At 38.6% G+C, this 18504-nt stretch overlaps 1 pseudogene; it reads left to right on the forward strand.

Moving 5' to 3' along the window:
- The first annotated feature begins 3769 nt into the window (after nucleotides 1-3769).
- LOC122344658 lies at nucleotides 3770-12195 on the forward strand (annotated as a pseudogene).
- Nucleotides 12196-18504: the final 6309 nt, after the last annotated feature.

An 18504-nucleotide genomic window follows, 5' to 3' on the forward strand; every position in this document is an offset into this window, starting at 1 on the left:
TCATGGTACCATCTCAAAGAGGCTCGAAATCACTCTCCAGAACTTTTTCGTTCTCTGTTCCTGGCTGGTGGAACGATCTTCCCGTACATATCCGGAATGCTGGATCTCTGTCAATCTTTAAGAAACTGCTGAAAACTCACATCTTTCAGCAATACCTGACCTCATCATAAAAAAAAAAAAAAAAAAAAAAAAAAAAAAAAAATACTCTCACTCTCACTGTCTCTGTCTCTCTTCTTATCCCCTTGTTTATTCCTTCCCTTCTGGCATGTACTAATTTGAACACTCCCTGTGACTGGGTGTTATAAGCACTTACACTGTCTGTTTGTCTCTCTAAAAAAATGAATCGCTGTTGTACTCTCAATTGTAAGTCGCTTTGGATAAAAGCGTCTGCAAAATGACTAAATGTAAATGTAAATGTATACCAATAAACAAGGGTGGCTCATCTTGTCCCGTGTTTCATTTAAGCAACACAATATACAGTGTGTAGCAGGCAGAAAAAAATGAAGCAATCGTAATTATGCTTAATCAATTATCATCAAATAGTATGATCAATTAAGCTGTCAAAAATATAATTTATGACAAACAGTCACAAGAACCTTTATGACCATAATAACGGATGCCATTTAGCATAGAATGGGAGCGCTGTTGCCTCACAGTGTTAGTATCAATGCCACAGAGTTTGTGTGTATGTGTGTGTGTGTATGTGTGTGTGTGTATGTATGTCTTTTTCTTTGAGAAAGCACCGAAGGCCTCATTAAGACATGTTTATGTAGGGAGCTATTCCAGAAAACTGAGGTTTATTTGTGTGCATGATTGACTGAAGGTGAAGCTCAGGTGAGCGTTTTTTCCTCCGAAAACGTAAACCAAACATGAAGCTTAAAAAGATGCATTGTACACGCGCAAAACTCTCTCGCTCAGAAACCACTGAAACCCCCGCACACACCTGGACTTGGACCGTCCTCTTCACAGCTGGTTTGGCAGGGTGCATGTGCGCGAACGCATGAGGTTGCCAGGTTTCACTGCAGTATTATCAGTGCCAACAGGTGTGAAGACTGCTCTCTACAACGACATGTATGTATGTGTGTGTGTGTGTGTGTGTTCCACTTCCCAGCGCACTCATGTCTGATACAGTAAACATTTTTTTTTCTTTCTTTCCGGCACACACACTACACTTGGAGTGTCTGTCTGGTCGTGAGAGGGAGATGGAGGGAGTAAAACCGCACAATGTCTGAAAGGGTCATCACTATTTGTAAAACTATTTACAAACACACCATTTCAGACAGGGAATATGAATCACTACAGTGAGTCAGTACAACGTAGGACAAATGTATGAGTTTGAGTGTGTGAAGGAAGTGGGAGAGAGTGAGGGATCCTTCTCATACAGTGGACTCTTTGTATACTGGAGAAAAACAAAGTGAGGGAAGATCCTCTGTGCAAACACACACACTATGTAGTGCATGAAACAGTCCACAGAATCTGTAGCTCTCATAAATCACAGTTAAATGGTTAGAATAATATGCGTATATTGTTGCAATACGCCCTTTTTAAATAAAATAATATAAAGAAAAACATATTTATGGATCCAAGCAGGGTTTATTCATAATTATGATAGTGATTCTTTGCCTTTAAATTTGTCTGGACTTCATAAACAGTAAAGTGCTTAGGTATGAGATGTTATAATGATCTCAAGCAAATTAATCGTACTATTAATAACTCCAGAACTGTATTGGTAACAGGTAATACATTATCCGTATAGGTTATTAATAAATATATTTTTCTTCTGTTTCAACACATTTTCCACCATTTTGATTATTCAGAAAAACATCCAAATACGTTTATACAACCTAGACTCCCTTCTGAGGAAAAACGATTTTAAAGAGGTTTCGTTCATAACACTGTTCGTCATGAAACGCTTCGTGCATGTTTTTGACATTTTACAGTCACACACTAAACTTTAAAGTCAACTTAAGGATGTTTAAGTTCACCCGCATTTATTTGCTGTTGTGTCATATTTGAAAACTGCGGTCAATTCCTGTCTCTTTCCAATGTGCCTGGGCCTTGATGATTGCCATTTTCATCTACGTTCGAAGCGCACATTTCTACATGCAGCCATGTGTGAATGACAGGAAGAGTTCTGGGTTTCTGGGGAGCGTATTCTGACACTCAACACTTACGTGCCATGAAGGCACCTTTGTTTGGCGAAATTGCATTCAAGTAATAAATGCTTCTCTGTGATACCTGGCAATTCGCCGAGGTAAAGTCAGAAAACTGCTGAACCATCAAAGCCTCAAATCGGTCCTCTGGACGCGTTTCGTGATCGTGTATGCACGTGTTTCTGTGCTCGAACCAGTCGTGTATCTTTTCTCAGAGTCGCTGAATAACTCTTCTTCAGCTCCAAACAAACAGCACGTCTGCCAAACTCTCCCCGGGCTTTTATCCGCCGCCAGCACTGTTATCTTCTTTCTTTGTTTTTCTCTCAGACATATATGTGCGCGTAAGTGTTTTAGGAAGTTTGAAGTTTGGTAGTGATGCCTTGAAGAGTGGAAGTACCCACCCTTACTCCACCCAGGCCTGAAATACAACTACACACCAGCCAGAGCTCCTTCACACAGCTTACACGCAAGATGGCTTCTGCACAGTTTCAGAACAAGCAAGTATTTTCGTTAGGATGCTAGACGTTAGAGTCGCCAACTGTCCCACAAAAATACAGAATCAGACACGGATATCTTTTACATTAGCTGCGCTGGCAGCCCCATTAACGCTGCTATGTTGCACTGATGCTATACACGATGATCAAGGAAGACATAGGGAAAACCGCTAACTTTAAGACAAAAACAAGCATATTCAGTCATGTGTATGTCATCGGTGCACATCGATGTTTATAAAAAAAGCCCTTAGAAATCCAATGAAATCCCTTAAATCCCAAAAACTCTAAATGTTCATTTTAAAAATGCTAGCATTTTAGCTGTTACTTCTGTTGAGCAGTGAATGTTTTTATACGCAAACAGCAATCTACATAGCAGTCAAGCACGTGACTTTGTGCAGCATTTAGCTTTTTATTTTCTTTACGGTCAGTCGTCAGTCATCACATATTATCAAATGGCATATGTGGTATAAAGCGATGGCAAGTGTCCTCTGCTAAAAGTGGCGGTTTATTCGGGACACTCCCTCTTTCATGAGGCGCGTCCCTGTTTCAGCTGTTAGGCTGACTGGCTTAAAATGAAGTGTCCTCAAAGCTCACGGTTCTCAACAGAATTGCATTACATTGGAGAACGAAAGCTCTGCCAAAAACCTGGTCGCCCTAATTTTCAAAAGTGTGACACACTAATCCCACAGTAACCCAATACACTTTCTCGGGAGCGGAGGCCAATTAAGCCCGCGAATGTTCTTCAGAAATCACAGAGGGTCGCTCCACTCTTCATTTCAGCAACCGAATTCGATGCTAAACAGTGATGAAATGCATTTTGCACAAATGCTCGCGGTTTGCTTCGCGTTCGTTTTGCCAAACGCTAAACTTTTTTTTGCTAAAATGTAGGTCAGAAGTGTCAGAGGCAGCCCTCCCCCTGCTGGCCGGCGCTGGTAACTCTGGAGTGGCTCCAGGCGCATAAAGGCTGGCGGTCAGTGTGCGCTCCGCCGCTGCCAGAGACACTTCTGCGCTTCCACAAGGGCGAGAGACGCGCGCACGGCACCGGCGCCCAGGAGCTGGGGACTATTGCGAGACTCTGCAAGTTTTCGGTAACCGTCTTGCTCTTTTTGAAACTGTTCGCGAGAAGTCATCGCGTCTGTTGTGGATTTTACTTTTTGCCTGTGTTATGCGCTGAGCTCTTCATTCACGGAGTTTTAACCGGCGGGATTTCTAAATTTCAAGGTAACGAGAACTCTTCAAGGCACATTTTCCTCATTCGTGCCGTTCAGATAGATAATAAAGTGTATCAAATGTGCTTTTCATTGGTCCTTTGGTTAAATAAGTACAACTCGCTTATATTATATTATACAACTCGCTTATATTCGGCGGTGTTTAAAAACCTTTTGAGCTGCCTACCTAGGCGATATTTTGGGCATCATGTGCGCGTTTGAACGTTCTAGTTGAGATACCTGAACTTCTGTCTAGACAGGCAGCACACTAGGTTTTAAAACAACCATTATTTAGGCAGTTGTGGATATTTTAGTAATTATCTCATAATAAATCACGGCATTTCTTTTCCTTTTTCTAGTAAAATAGGTAGACCGTGGATAGTTGTCATAGGGGCTGTGTCTCAATAAATATAAGGTTTTGTGTGTGTTCTTCATATAAATGTAACCTCAAGCAAGTTGTCACGCACTATATTGGTATAAATGTATACAAATATTATTATTTTGGTGGCCAAACAATAGTTTGAAATACAGTGCCGTTAACATTTTTTTCTTTTTATGTATTGTTTTGCTTTTCAGAACCGTTTTACTTTACTTGAATTACAGTTTAATCACAGAATCTGCTGTGACAACTTACCCCATTATAGAGACCAGACCTGACACTAAAAACTATTCATTGGAATCAAAACTGATGGTTAATTGATTGTGAATTTGAATTGTCAAAATAGACATCCAGCCCCATTTTCCCATATAATATGTACTGTAATACTTTCGTTTTAGGCATCTATTGGGACACCAGGAATCCATCTGCATCTCTGATATGGGACTTTAGGTTTACACCTCTCATATCGTCTTTCCTGGAGTCGATTCGGCTGGTTTAAAACATTTACGCTCTTCCAGAAATGGTGGGGCATTTACATTTGCAAGCTATGGATGAGAGTTTGAAAGGAAAGAACCGGGAGGGACTGCTTGATAGTCCGGATTCAGGACTCCCTTCAAGCCCCAGTCCGCCCTTCTACTCTCTGTCACCGGGGATTCTCGAGTCGCGCTCCGGCAGCTGCTCAACCCCAAACGAGCTGCAAGGATACTGCAGAAAGGAGAGCCGGGAAGGCAAACTGGTATGCATTCATCTAATGAAGCCTCAGAGCTTAAATGAGACCCAAGAAGGCCATGTTCCTCAATCAACATCCTGTGCTGGCAGTGAAACAGTTTTTAGAGCAACCAATCGGTGCACTGATTTTAGGGGTAGGGTTAGGGTACTGCTTGTTGTCCGGAAAAAGGATGTTGTTGCAGGAACGTGCTCTTCTCGGGTAAATCATATGCACTATTTAGATCCATGCATGAAGACTATGAGTGAGAGCGAACGGATAAAACAAAGAAATTGATAAACACATTATGTTTGCATTTTTGAGTATGGTTGTGTTGCACACACTCGTGACATTTGAACTGTGTGTTCATGTGTGGCTTTGGAGATATGTGCTGTGTGTCATCCAAAGGTTTTAGATCCAGTTGTTGTCTTCCATCAGTTTTGTCCTTTGACAGATGAACTTACACTTTAAATGTGAAGTAGTGGCAGATATTATCTTGTTTGGTTTGGGATTTAGGTTTGCAATGGGATTAAGTGGACTACGGTACAATTAGAAGATCAGCATCGTTGGGTATTTAGAAAATAGGCATTTCATGCTAATAATAAATACTGTCATATCTGTTGTTATGTAAGTTGAGATTTTTAAAACTGGCTTCAGTCGTACTATGAGTGGACTCATTTCAACTGCTTAGATGAAGTATTTCAATTTAAAAAAAATCGCTGTTATAGATGTGCATATGCAGTTTGTCATTAACACAAACAGACAGTGTTGACAGTGTGGAGGCCAGTGACAAATAATGAGAAGTAATAGGGCAGAATCCTGAAATAGAAAGGGTTCAGGTGCTCGTGCCTCTGGAGACTTACTCTAATGAAGCAGGGATGACAAGGAGCGACCAGAGAGAGAGAATTTCTGTAAACAAGTTGACCTTGTGTTTGGTGAATGTGGTAACTCTAACCGATCTCTGTCCCTCATAGCTTCCTCATAGCAACCCTTTTACAGCACACACACACACACATGTGCAAACAAACAAGCAGTGCTGAGACACACACACGCACATATACATCAAACTGGTACAGTATTACTAGAGAGCGCGTGTTTGCGTTACAGTATAGCACCGCACATGTGCCTCAGCATAACCCAGAGTCTTATTTCTGCCTTTGAAAGACTGCATAGCACGCTAAACTAACAGTGTCCACATCTGACATGACCATCTAGTCAAACCTGTAACGAAATCCTGGCAGTGTCTCAATACTTCAGAGAAACCACAAGATTCAGATTAGCATAGAAATAAACCGTTTCCAACACTTCTAGGTGCACCTTCTAGAGCAAATAAATTAAGTTTGTCCTAAGAAAACAGCTCTGCACTAACAAAACAACAGCTTCTTTTATTAAAGATTCCGGTTTCCGCTGCTCGACTGTTAACGTGATTGAGCTGCATTTGTCTTTGTCGTGCGGCATAAATGCTTTGCCCGAGCACGCCGCTGAGAGCAAGTATCTAAAGGCATTTTGGAGTGTATAAATGATCGCTCAGGCACTCCTCTTCAGGAAACATGCATCCACTTGTCGGAACACCGCTGCAATAAAGCGTCTCACTTGATGAAACAGAAAAGAACAGCATGACTTTATTTGTGCAACATGAATTTTTTATGGTTTTAAACTGCACGTCTTTAACACTTTGGAAAGCTCTCGAGCCAACGTCAACAAAACATCCCTCCGTCGCAGTTCTTCAGAATATGCCGTTTCCAAAATCCTATTACTTGAATGTATACAAAAGTGGTGGAGCCTGCAGGCAACATGCAGTATATGAGGACCAAATGCTCTCGCAGAGTAGAAAAGAAAACGTAGGCATACAAAGCCATCATTGTTTGCTGCACTTTGTATTTTCCGTCCATGGCAACTTCCGCTTTGCAGAGGTTTGTTCATCCCAGCATGTATGTGCAGTGTACTATACGCAGTATGCATGTTTGCCAAAGGATATGTCTGTCTTTTCCTCTCATTTTGTGGCTGCAGGTCTATTTCGAGAGTTGTGTTTGCATAACATTAAAAAAATCTCTCCAATCTATTTTAGTGCGGCAGGCCTAACAGCAGAGCTGTTGCAGTCAGTTGCATAAGAAACTGATGACCTCTGTTTGCTGATATTAAAATGAAGGGTGCACTGGCACCTCTGAAACAAAGCAGCGCTGCTTTATGAGAATGCGTTAGGAAGGCATGATAATAAGCAACTTATCAACAACTGGTACTCTGTTGGTACGTTTGGTATTCAAGAACACTATTAATTGTTAGCAATTGTATATATACGTGATATAATTTATTTTACCTTTTATATATGTGTGTGTAACCCTGGAACACAAAACCAGCTCGCTGGGTCTATCTGTAGGAACAGCAATAACACATTTCATGGGTCAAAATGATTGATTTTTCATTTGTGCCAAAAAAAGGATATTAAGTTGTGTATAAGGATATAAATATTGTGTACAAATGTAGAGATTTTTCAAATTTAGGAATATTTAGATTTTTTTCCCACCCTCAGATTGCAGATTTTACAAATAATTGTATCTCAAACCATACAATCAAAGAAAAGCTTATTTATCAGTTTTAATATTTCAAAATTTTGAAAAATTGACACTTAAGAATGGTCGAGTCACACACACACACACACACACACAGACATATATATCACTTTAACATAATGCTGTGATGATTCCTTATTTTTAAAACCTTGTTTTAGTTTTTAGTACTTTATGTTTTAAAACAAATTCATGAATGCTAATAAGCAGCTAATAGGTGTAACCGTAAAATAAAGTGTTACAATATACATTGTATTGTAAAAATACCAGTATTGTAAAAAAATTACAATATTTGAAGAAAAAACAAAACTATATGACAAGCACAACACAGTGAAGGTATAGACCAGGGAAGCAAAAAGATCCATGACAAAGGCAACCATTACAAGCAAAACTACAGACTAAAAATCATTGTGAAGAAAAAACATTCAGTCAGGCAGTTCAGGCCACTAGAAATGAGTACAGAGTCCCAAACAACCAATAAAGTACAGCCCTGTGTCTGTATCCATCTCAAACCCCTCAAACTGCATTAGAATAGGTACCAAAAGCTGCTACTGAATGGTCTCAGGGATAAATTCTGAAAGATGACTTTTGGTACTGAAAGAAAATACACAATATTTATTATAGCTATATAAATGTCAAGTTACAAATCGTATTTCACAACCATTTCTATATGCAAAAATATCACATTCATCTAGGATGCAATTTTGAAAATTTATAATCCAGAAGAGAGATCACACTCCGCCGAGTCTCTGCCTCTCTAACATTACAGTGGAAAAAAGGAAAAATAATCACTCAGCTCTTGACTGAATAACTTTAGTAGCTTTATTCAGCATTAATCTATCAGCTTATACAGTGAAAACGATGCAGTATTATTTTATGCATGTGTTATTCATTTTCTATTTCTTGATAAAAATCAATGTTAATTCTTAATTTTTATAAAAACAATAAAAAGTTAAAGTACCAGATCAATAAGAGTAGTAATACTGTTAAAACCTTGTGCACAGCAACATATAAGTGAAGGTTAAGTAAGCATTAGCTATGTTTCCATCACCCTGGTTTAATGCACATTTTGAAGTTTAAGGTGGTTATTGAATTATAGATTATTTTCTCCAAGCATATCAAAAAAGTCTTCCACCTCCGAAAGCAATAACCACATTCATGAGGTGCAACTAACTTATTCTATAGGGAAATAAAATGATTCAATTCAGTAGATTCTACTACTTTTCTTAGCAATGTATAGTTTATCAGTAAGTGACAACTGTTTCTGTTTGGCTCGTTGGATTGAAATGGTGTTGGATGGCAACTATTTAATGTGAGTTTTGCGTGGCTTTGGATGGAATCCCAGCTATTGACTAGTTAGCATGCTGCCATTTGCTCCTGCTGGAAGATTTTGTAACTGCATCATCATTGCTGGCCAGAGACCTCTAATCATTTTTTTTTTTTTTTTTGCAAGTTAACTTGTCACACATTTTTTATGATCATAGATATTTTGCCATGCAGTGTCTATATCTGAAGAGCTTGCTACTTGCTACTTGACATGGTACTTGCATTTAACATCGTATTGAAATTGAATATAACATTTTTTAAGTATACTACCCTTTTTGCTCTTATAGACCGTCCTTGGAAAAATAGTCAGACCTCCTGACCTAAGCAGTCTATATGATGGCACTGTAATGTCAAACTCTCTTTACCCTCAGTATTTGGCTGAGCCTGTTGAAGAGCTATGTCTCTGCTGAGATGACTGAGAGTCTACAGGGTTTGTGTATAGCGTGGCAGGCGGCACATTGTATAACAGCACAGTGGACACAGTATCCGTCCTGGATTTAACGCACACTCTCTCTTGTACTCATATGGACACGGACGCACATGCTCAAGCACGATCCCTTTCTCCTGGCCCTCATCCATGAGACAGCAGCACAATGCCAGAAACCTCTCATAAACAGCATATATGTTAGTAATAAGAGCATTTTTAATTTCGCTGCTAATCACGTACTCACTTTTTTGCCTTAAACTGAGCTAGACTAACCTCTGCCAACTTGAAAAACACAGTGCATCGCAATATCACAGAATGTGAGTCAATGAAACCAAGCAAGCGGTTTACTTTTATACCGAGAAACGAACATTTGGTAAACTGATACCGATAGAAAAAGAATACTACGATATAGGCCGTTTGCACAGTACCGGTTGGTTTTGCTTACAAACATCTTCGACCTCCTCGTGTGGGCCGGAACCAAAACTGGTTCAGTCAGAACTAAATTTCTTAAAAGAACCGAAGCAAAAAAAATGCAGATTAGAATGCGAGCTAACTTTTTCTTGATTTACTAGATGTTCAAAAGAGCTCTGCTCGGGCTGAGGAAGAGCCCGTGTCAGGTCAGATGACAGTCGGGTTGATGATACGCTGCGTAGGAATTGGGTTTACGAGGTGTCAGAGACAGACAGTGAGAAGCAGAGCGTGTACGTGCCGGACGCCGAGGAAGGTGCTGAGCGCTCACACGGTGTGTGTGTGTTTGATGACTGGAGCAGGTGGAGGCACAGCTTCACACACACTGCTGCATTGTCGCCGTTTGTCTGAGCATCTACATACATATATACATACACACACATTATATATATATATATATATATATATATATATATATATATATATATATATATATATATATATATATATATATATATATATATATATAAGCATGCAGGCAAGCACACGCACAGACGATACTAGTCCAAAGCAACAAAAACTACAAGTGTTAAAAAAACACATCTTTACTAATTAAAAAGAAACAAAAAGCAAAACTGAAAGAAAATGCAATCTTAAAAAACTACAACTTAATGAAACAAGTACTAAAGTTACTAAAACTAAAATAAAAATATATACAAAATTAAAATGACAAAACCACACAGCTAAATTACCAAAACTAAAACATTCAAAATATGAATAAATACTATAGCATATTAATAATACTGAAAGCGATACTGCTTGAATGTTTATCAGACTCCATGAAGACTACATTTTCAATCTAAAACTGAAATGGTCGATTACAAACGCTGTCTGAAAAGACCGAACTATAAAGTACATTAGTGTTGACTGTTCAATCAGTTCATATTAAGAGGATGAATAAGAGGACAAATATTAGACGCAGCGGTTTTTATTTTTATGATAATGAAAGCTACCAAATGAAAAGTGGAGAGTAAAATATGTGAGAATTAGAGACCACAAAATGACAAGAGATATAAAAACTAGCACTTGCATGCAAGTAATCAGTCGCTATGCCAGTATTCAATTATACAGTTTAGTTCATCATGCATTCATGAACTGAGAAGTACTTCAGCCTAAAGTTTTGAATATTTATTATGGGTTGTAGCTAATGGCTAGCTTCATGACTAATTATTGCTTTTTTTATGTTTTTTGTGTAGCTGCCATACTTGCTCCTAAACTCTCAAGGTCCAGATGCTGAAGTCACGCATGTACCCTGTGGTCTACGGAGAGAGCATCGAGGTTAACCCCAAACCAGAAAAAGAGATCAAGTGAGTCCTCAATATTTTTGTGGTCGCAGAGCCATCCAAACTAAAGATGGATACAAAAGTCTGAGACCAAACCAGTTTCTGTTTCGCATTTTTCATTACAATTTCTACAGTTGCTTAAGCATTTTGGCTGAAAAGTTCAAATTGAGCATCAAAAACATTACAATGGCAAAGAGTCTTGCATTTAGATTGTATCTCTTTCACATTAAAGGGATAGTTCATTAATTACTTCCACATTTCCTCAGCACAAATTAAGGTATCTTTGATGGTTTTCTTGACCCTGCATAGACAGAAAGGGAAATGCCACATTTAAGGTCCAGAAAGATAGTAAAGATATGATTAAAATAGACCATGTGACATGATGTAAATGAATGTGTGCAAAGAAACAAAAATACTTTTTTTTCAATTATTTTGTCTGTTTTTGAGTGAAATATCCTTTTAACTTCACGCCCTCAAATTCCAAATAGCTGTATCTCAGCCAAATACTGTCCTATCCTGTCAAACCATACATCAATAGAAAGCTTATTAATTTAGATTTCAGATTATATATACACAAGTTTTAAAAACCTGGTCATTCTGGTCACATTTGAGAAAGACCAATAGTAGAACATTCGACCATTTGTATAGGATCATATGTTCAGTGTCACAAATGTACTTATTTGACTTGTGATCTAGAAATCAGGCGTTCTTCATTATTTCATATCATAACATTTCTTTCAACTTAAACAGAACCTGATTTCCAAGTGGGTCTCAGAATGAGCATGTTTGATGAGTTCTTGTCTCTTGACCGCCGCCAGGTTCAACTCTGCGGTGAAGTACGCTTCAGAAAGACACTTCCGTGACCAGGTGTTCTGCGCCCAGGTCCCGACCGCCACATCCTTCAGCGAGACGGTGGTGGCCGTTCACAACTGCGTGGCGCAGCTACAAGTCAGAGGTTCACTTCGAGCCACGGCACAGGCCGCTACACTCCAAAGCACCACCATCGTGTTCCCCAAACACACCGAATACATACCGCTGCGCTCAACTACAAGCGGCAACAGAAACACAGCCGGCCGCCGGCGGTTTGTGTCCACAGTCAGGCTGGAGTCCACAGAGGACGCCAGCCCATGCATCATTTACACAGAAGACCTCTGAGAGGCGCGTGATCCTTCCCAGAATTCAAAAACTCCTTTGGTTAGAGAGCTACAGTGAGAGTACATTCAACCACGGACGGCAAGAGGCTTCAAGAAGGAAACGAAAAGTCACTTTGTTCTTTTGCTTCCATTGACATTGGTACTTGATGGTGGGGATGAGCTGGAGTTCAGTGTGCGTTTGCGGCCTTTACACGTGTTTTACACGTCAGTGATGCATTTACGTTCATCTTTTTCTTTTCATTTTAATATCTATTCGTACCAGTCATGTGGAGGGAAACGCATTTGGGGCAAAAGAGTTTGTGCTGTTTGCTGATTCACAGGTCCACAGAGTTCCACAGATCTCCAAAGAACGTCAGATAAATATTCAAAAAATTAGATCCCAATCTTTTTTATTAGTCATTATGTGTCTGGTACTAAATTTTAGCGTGGTTTCCCGTTTTTTTATACTTTGGCTAATTTGATAAGATTGTAATCCAAAAATAAAACCGCAATTTTCCATTTTAATTATACAATTATAATTCTATAATTTAATACAAAATTCTGCCAGTATTCCCCAAAAATGTAAAAATATGCCACGTGGGCCTACTCTATCGTCTTAGTATTGTCGATTCTTACAAATGCTCAAACAGGAAAGAGGTCATGATTAAAATAAGCATGAGCACATTATATGTGGACGACAGCACAAAGTCATTAGACTTTAGTCAGGTTAGATGTATTGAATTTAACATAGATGTCAAAGACATTAATCTGTAGACTGTCAGAACTGGCTGAGGAAATATAAACTATTTAAGTTGCACTTTTTTCTTTTTGGCTGTAAATGTGTTGGTAGGACTAAGGGCAAATCAACGTGTAGGAGCACTTGAAAGGTTGGACCAAAGATTCTGTCAAATTCAGAGAAAGGAAACACAACCATTTCCTCCCTTTCTGTTTGTACCTCAGAGAACGTGGAGAGTTTCAGGAGCCGCCCGACGTGCTGATAATTCAGTGGCCAAAATAAGAGCTGCACTCCCAGAACGACAGGAAACTGAAGGTTGTATTCGCAACGACTGACTGAGCATGTGTTAGATGAGAGAATCCGCCTCATTTTGATCTCAGATGCTGGATGTGTGAGACAGGGTTTATCTCTGAGCTTCTTTAACCTCTTGAAGACTGTACGGCTATACTTTGCGATTGCACGGTTTGATAACGTCGAAGGTAATCAGTCCGACTTTATTTGGAGCCAAAATCTAGATTCCCAAACCGAGGTCCCGATTCCTCCAGCGAGTGTGTAACAAACTGTTTTGTGGAGCAGAGCTGTTGTTGTTTAGGCAAGCGATGAGACGAAACGGAGCAGTGCCGCTGAGAGAGAGAGAGAGAGAGAGAGAGAGAGAGAGAGAGAGAGAGAGAGATACCGACTGAGCAGAAAAGCTTTATGGAGGTCTTATGTCTGGACTATACGCTTTCACTTCTGAAGTGGGTTTTGTAAATGTAGATCTCTTACCTCATTCATTTTCTATTTTTAATTTCGGATTTTTATGTAATAGAGATCTTCTGGCGACTGAAAATAGAACAATGACAGAGTACGTTTCCGTTTGGTATGTGGATGTGTTTGAGTTTTAAGAGGAAAAGCTAAGTTTAACTTCCAGGACGAGGTGAAAAAATCACCGGGGCTTATTAAGAGATGAAATTACAGGAAGGCACGACTGATGAATAACTTCCTGTTCACTCAAGATGGACATTCGATAAGTTGTTAGAGGAATTTTAGCAATGCGTTGAAAGCAGATCTGATGGGAGATGTTTTATTGTTTCCACATGTATGAAATTTTATGATTACATTTGTTTGGTGTACAAAATGCTTTCCGCTAACAGATGGATTTTTGTTTGATTTCCTAACACGGTGATTTGTGTCTCTGTAAAATACTTTCCTGTTGTATATGTGGCATACAGCACTCGTAATTCTCTTTATATTTTGTATAATTCCCAGCTTGATGGTCTTCTTTTGGACGACAGATGAGAAAATAATTTAAGAAAAAAAAAAAACTATGTATATCCATACCGATTAAATAAAAGCCCCAAACCCTACAGTGGCCGCATGTTTGCCTTCTTGTGATAAACTCTGCATGTTTAATGATCTGTGAGCTAGGAATGAGTCTCTGTTTTCCGTGTACATTATCACTTACACAGCACTTTCCACAAAGGTCAAATACTTTCCAGCTTAAGATGAAAAACCCTTCCACCATTCTCCTATAAAATTGCCAGCCGTGAGAGAGGCATGGAGTCTTTCTGGAGCGTATATCATTTTAATCCATGCATTCAAGCCCTTATTTACAGGAGTAAGTAATTACATGCAAGCAGACGTAAAGTACACATCATCATAAGGTAAGTGTATGTTAAAGCTACATAATCACACTGAAGACGTTTCATGTGCAACGTTCATTTTACATATTGGATAAAAAAATCTGATACTATTTCTGCTGCATGTATGTATTTCTCCAGCTTTAACAAAACATTATATTGCCTACTGTTTTCCAATTCCTGACAGTTTTACTTTCAAAACAAAGTTCTCATTATAAAGTGAACTAGTACTGAAGAATTTGGAAAGCAGTTCTTTGAATACGCTTTACAGGATGGAGAGCTTGCTTAAATTAAGCGTCTCCACTTAAATTGTTTGCCCACTTTATTGCTATTAAACATACAAAGTTGAATGTTTTCTCACATAAACATAAAACATACCTGGTAGGGTCCTAAAACAGATATTTCCCATTAACAGCCAATCAACGTGTGATCCAAAGCCTAATGCTAATATTGTCATCTCAATAGAAAAAATGTTTCCCAATTTATATGTATAACTCAAATACTGTAATTTTATATATTAAATGTTAAATAATATTTAATAAACGCTAAATGTTGTAATATTTTAATTTGAATGCAAATGTGTTTTTATATGTTTAAAAATGTGCATTTTATTCATATTTTCTACTTTTGTGACAAATTTATTTGATTAGACTGAAATACATATACACATTTATATACATATACACATTTATATACACACACACATATATATATATATATATATATATATATATATATATATATATATATATATATATATATATATATATATATATATATATATATATATATATATATATATAAACAATAATTGTTAATATTTTTTTAGAAAACATTGACAAATATATCAGACTATTTTAGTATTTTATTTATACATTTTGAAAATATATTAATAGATTTAATTGTTCACCAAAAATTTTAATTGCAAAGTAAGCTAACAAAATACATATTTTTGGAGTTCATGTGGACTTACAATATATTACAAAATGTGTTTTTGTGCCCTATGTTCTCTCTGAGTGATATTTGGGATCTGTGGGGTTTTTCTGCCCCAAACATAAGCATGTTCAAAACAATTGCTCCTCAGCTGCTTTTCATTGTTTCAGCAGGATGGAAACTACTTGTCTGTTAGATGTCTTTGTGATAAACGAAGAACCGTAGCCTGAGGTCATATGAAGGTCAGCAGCGCCACCTAGTGCTCAACACGTGTCCTGACGCCAACAAACACATAACGCGGTGAAGAGCAACATGCGAGACTGCACAGAAAACATGCTTACAGCTGCTGCCGAATGTAACGTGGCTGTGTGAATTATGTGCGTGAGAGTTGGCAGCCTTGTTTTAATCTACCTTATTTATTTAGGCCCTTGCCGATATAAATAACTTGTTATTTCACAATACAGGTAAACGGCAAAATGATAAAAGACATCGTGTTACAAACCATTTTTGTATTGGTTTGCCACTAGCAGCTAAACTAAACACAGCGGCTAACACTGGATATGCTAATGTCGGGCGTAAACACGGTTCAAGTTCACGTTCAAGTTGAAGACGAAGCAAGCGATTTCTGGGGGTTAAAAACTGACAGCCCACACCCCTTCAATCCAAACAGACACAGAACGTTCCCCTAACGTTAGTTTTTGGTTCTCATTTGGCTGGGAACGTTCTACAAACAAACAAAAGTGAAGAAAACTCCTGGCTAACCAAAAAAACAAACCATAAAAATGTTCTGGGACCAAAATGGCTAGCTGGGTCGCTCCGCTAGGAGCTGGCCTTCATCTCTCCAGCACTGAAAGCTTTTTCGATATTAACTGACCTTTTCCTTTTCGGCATCATTTGAGTCATCTCTCGAGAATTTGTTCACTTTCTCTTCTCGTGCACGCAAGCATATACTCTAGTACGTACTTTGTTACTATCCACCCCTGGCCAGGACGTGTACCTTTTTGTTTGTTCCGCACACAAACAGTGGGTTTCTGAAATATGTTAAACGTTGCCCGTCGACTTGAAAGAGTAGTTTCGGGTTGGTTTGCTCAAAAATTAAAATTCTGGATTACTTACCCCGTGTCGTTGCCAACCGTTCATCTTCGGAACACAAACCCAGGCATTTTTGATGAAATCCAAGAGCTTTCTGACATCTGATCGGTTAATAGCTTTAAGGCTGTTTCCGAAATCGTCACCTTATTATTATTATTACCATATATATTATTATACTACTATTGTACCCTTATACAGTGCACTATTTGAGCCATTAGCTGTGGTGTCTAAAACTAAGGACACTGATGAAGCCTACAACCAATGCACTCACTACTCGCTAAAATATGCAGTCCCGTTATAATAAGAGTTTTTACATTATATATTTTTTCTTTTATATTATTTTATAATGACTTTGTTCGCACAGTATTTTTCTTGTATCAACTAATTGTAATAATTTGCTATTCGCTTATATAGATAAAATGCTAAATGACTAAACGTAAATTAAATAATTATTGTCGCGTACGATTATTGTATGGTATCGCGAGATGCCAGTGGTCCCGCGAGAACTTGGCGATATCCTCGCGATAGTGGTATGATTGAGCGTGAGGCGAGAATTAGTGATGCTGTATAGCCCTGACGCAAGCAGCAAGAAATCTCAAAAAAAAAAAATAAATAAATAAATAATCTCCGGCAGAAAACTGCTGCCGCGTTCGACGAAAATTCCGAATGGTTTTCAATCGTCGCTTCATCCAAAGACGTGTAAAAAATACCGAAGACGCGTCACTCGTGTAGCGATCCCAAGAAGCCCCGCCTTCTAAATAAAACAGCCAATCCGGCGATCCATGAAGTCAGCGCATCACCGCATCCGCCGTAGAAAGTTCCGGTTGTTATAGAAACGTTCAATATTCTGAGACGTGCCTCAGGGACTGCGCGCATGAGCACTGGCTGATCTCGTCTTAGCTAGGCTTTTTAAAAGGCTAATTTAGCGAAATAAACATCAATAATTGCACAGTTTTTGTCAGATTTCATTGGTAATTTCAAATACGAAACTTAATCGCAAGCTTAGTGAACAGTTTGGGAGAATTCGATTTTCCCAATACTAAGAGCTGCGAGCTGCACTTGGATGCCCGAGGGGCGTTTCAAAGATGGCCGCCGTGTGACATGATTTGTCCATACTTCACTTTCCGCGTTCCGTTCCATCTCGCGCACAGCCGCGTCCGCACAGCTTTCAAAGTATACTCAATCGGACGAGCTCGACACGTGAGCAACGCCACGCTTTCAGCATTCTTCTCGTGCATGCGCGGGCGCGGCTGTCCGGAAATGACGTAATGCGGACGGCGGAAGTTTTCGCGGCGTCTGTTGTAGACAATTTTGATTTGGTATTCGACTGTCTAAAGGTTTTTTTTGTTGAAAAATCGCTTACCCTACCTTTAAAGGGACATTTGTGCTATTTTTTTTATTTCTACTAATTTTGTGTGTAATTATTTGCCTGTCAATTCACGTTTTACTACTGCATGCAATTTATTAAAATAAGCTTAATTTCAAAAAGTTGATTAAAGAAATAAAAAGGGCATTTTGTAATGTTTTTCTTAAAGTACCCTATATATATTTTATCATTGAAAATTTATTTTAAGCCTAAAAATCTGGTCTGGTGGGGTGAGTGTCTCGTCACACCCCTACTGATTGTGTTTCTCAGCCCATTATCTTAGGCCTTATTAACTGAACCAACATTTGTGTGCGGTGCAGAGCTTTTCCAGGACCAGGATTAAGAAAATGTAGAAACTGACAAATACATAAATGAATACGATCAACAACAAAACAGCAGAATGTTATCACTGGCACAATAATAATAATAATTAAAAAAAGACAAACAAATCAATGGCAATAAGCTTTTTATTTAAACATTAAGGCAGTGTCTGTTTTTTTCCGTTTAATTTTTACACTGCTATCCACAAAGCTTGCTGGTGGCCATGTTGAAATACAACAGTGTGAATATCAATCTTGCAGCAAATCACATAAATATGTACATCCTTTTAAGGT

This window comes from Puntigrus tetrazona, chromosome 5, assembly GCF_018831695.1.
Source record: "Puntigrus tetrazona isolate hp1 chromosome 5, ASM1883169v1, whole genome shotgun sequence".
In the NCBI taxonomy this organism is placed as follows: domain Eukaryota; kingdom Metazoa; phylum Chordata; class Actinopteri; order Cypriniformes; family Cyprinidae; genus Puntigrus; species Puntigrus tetrazona.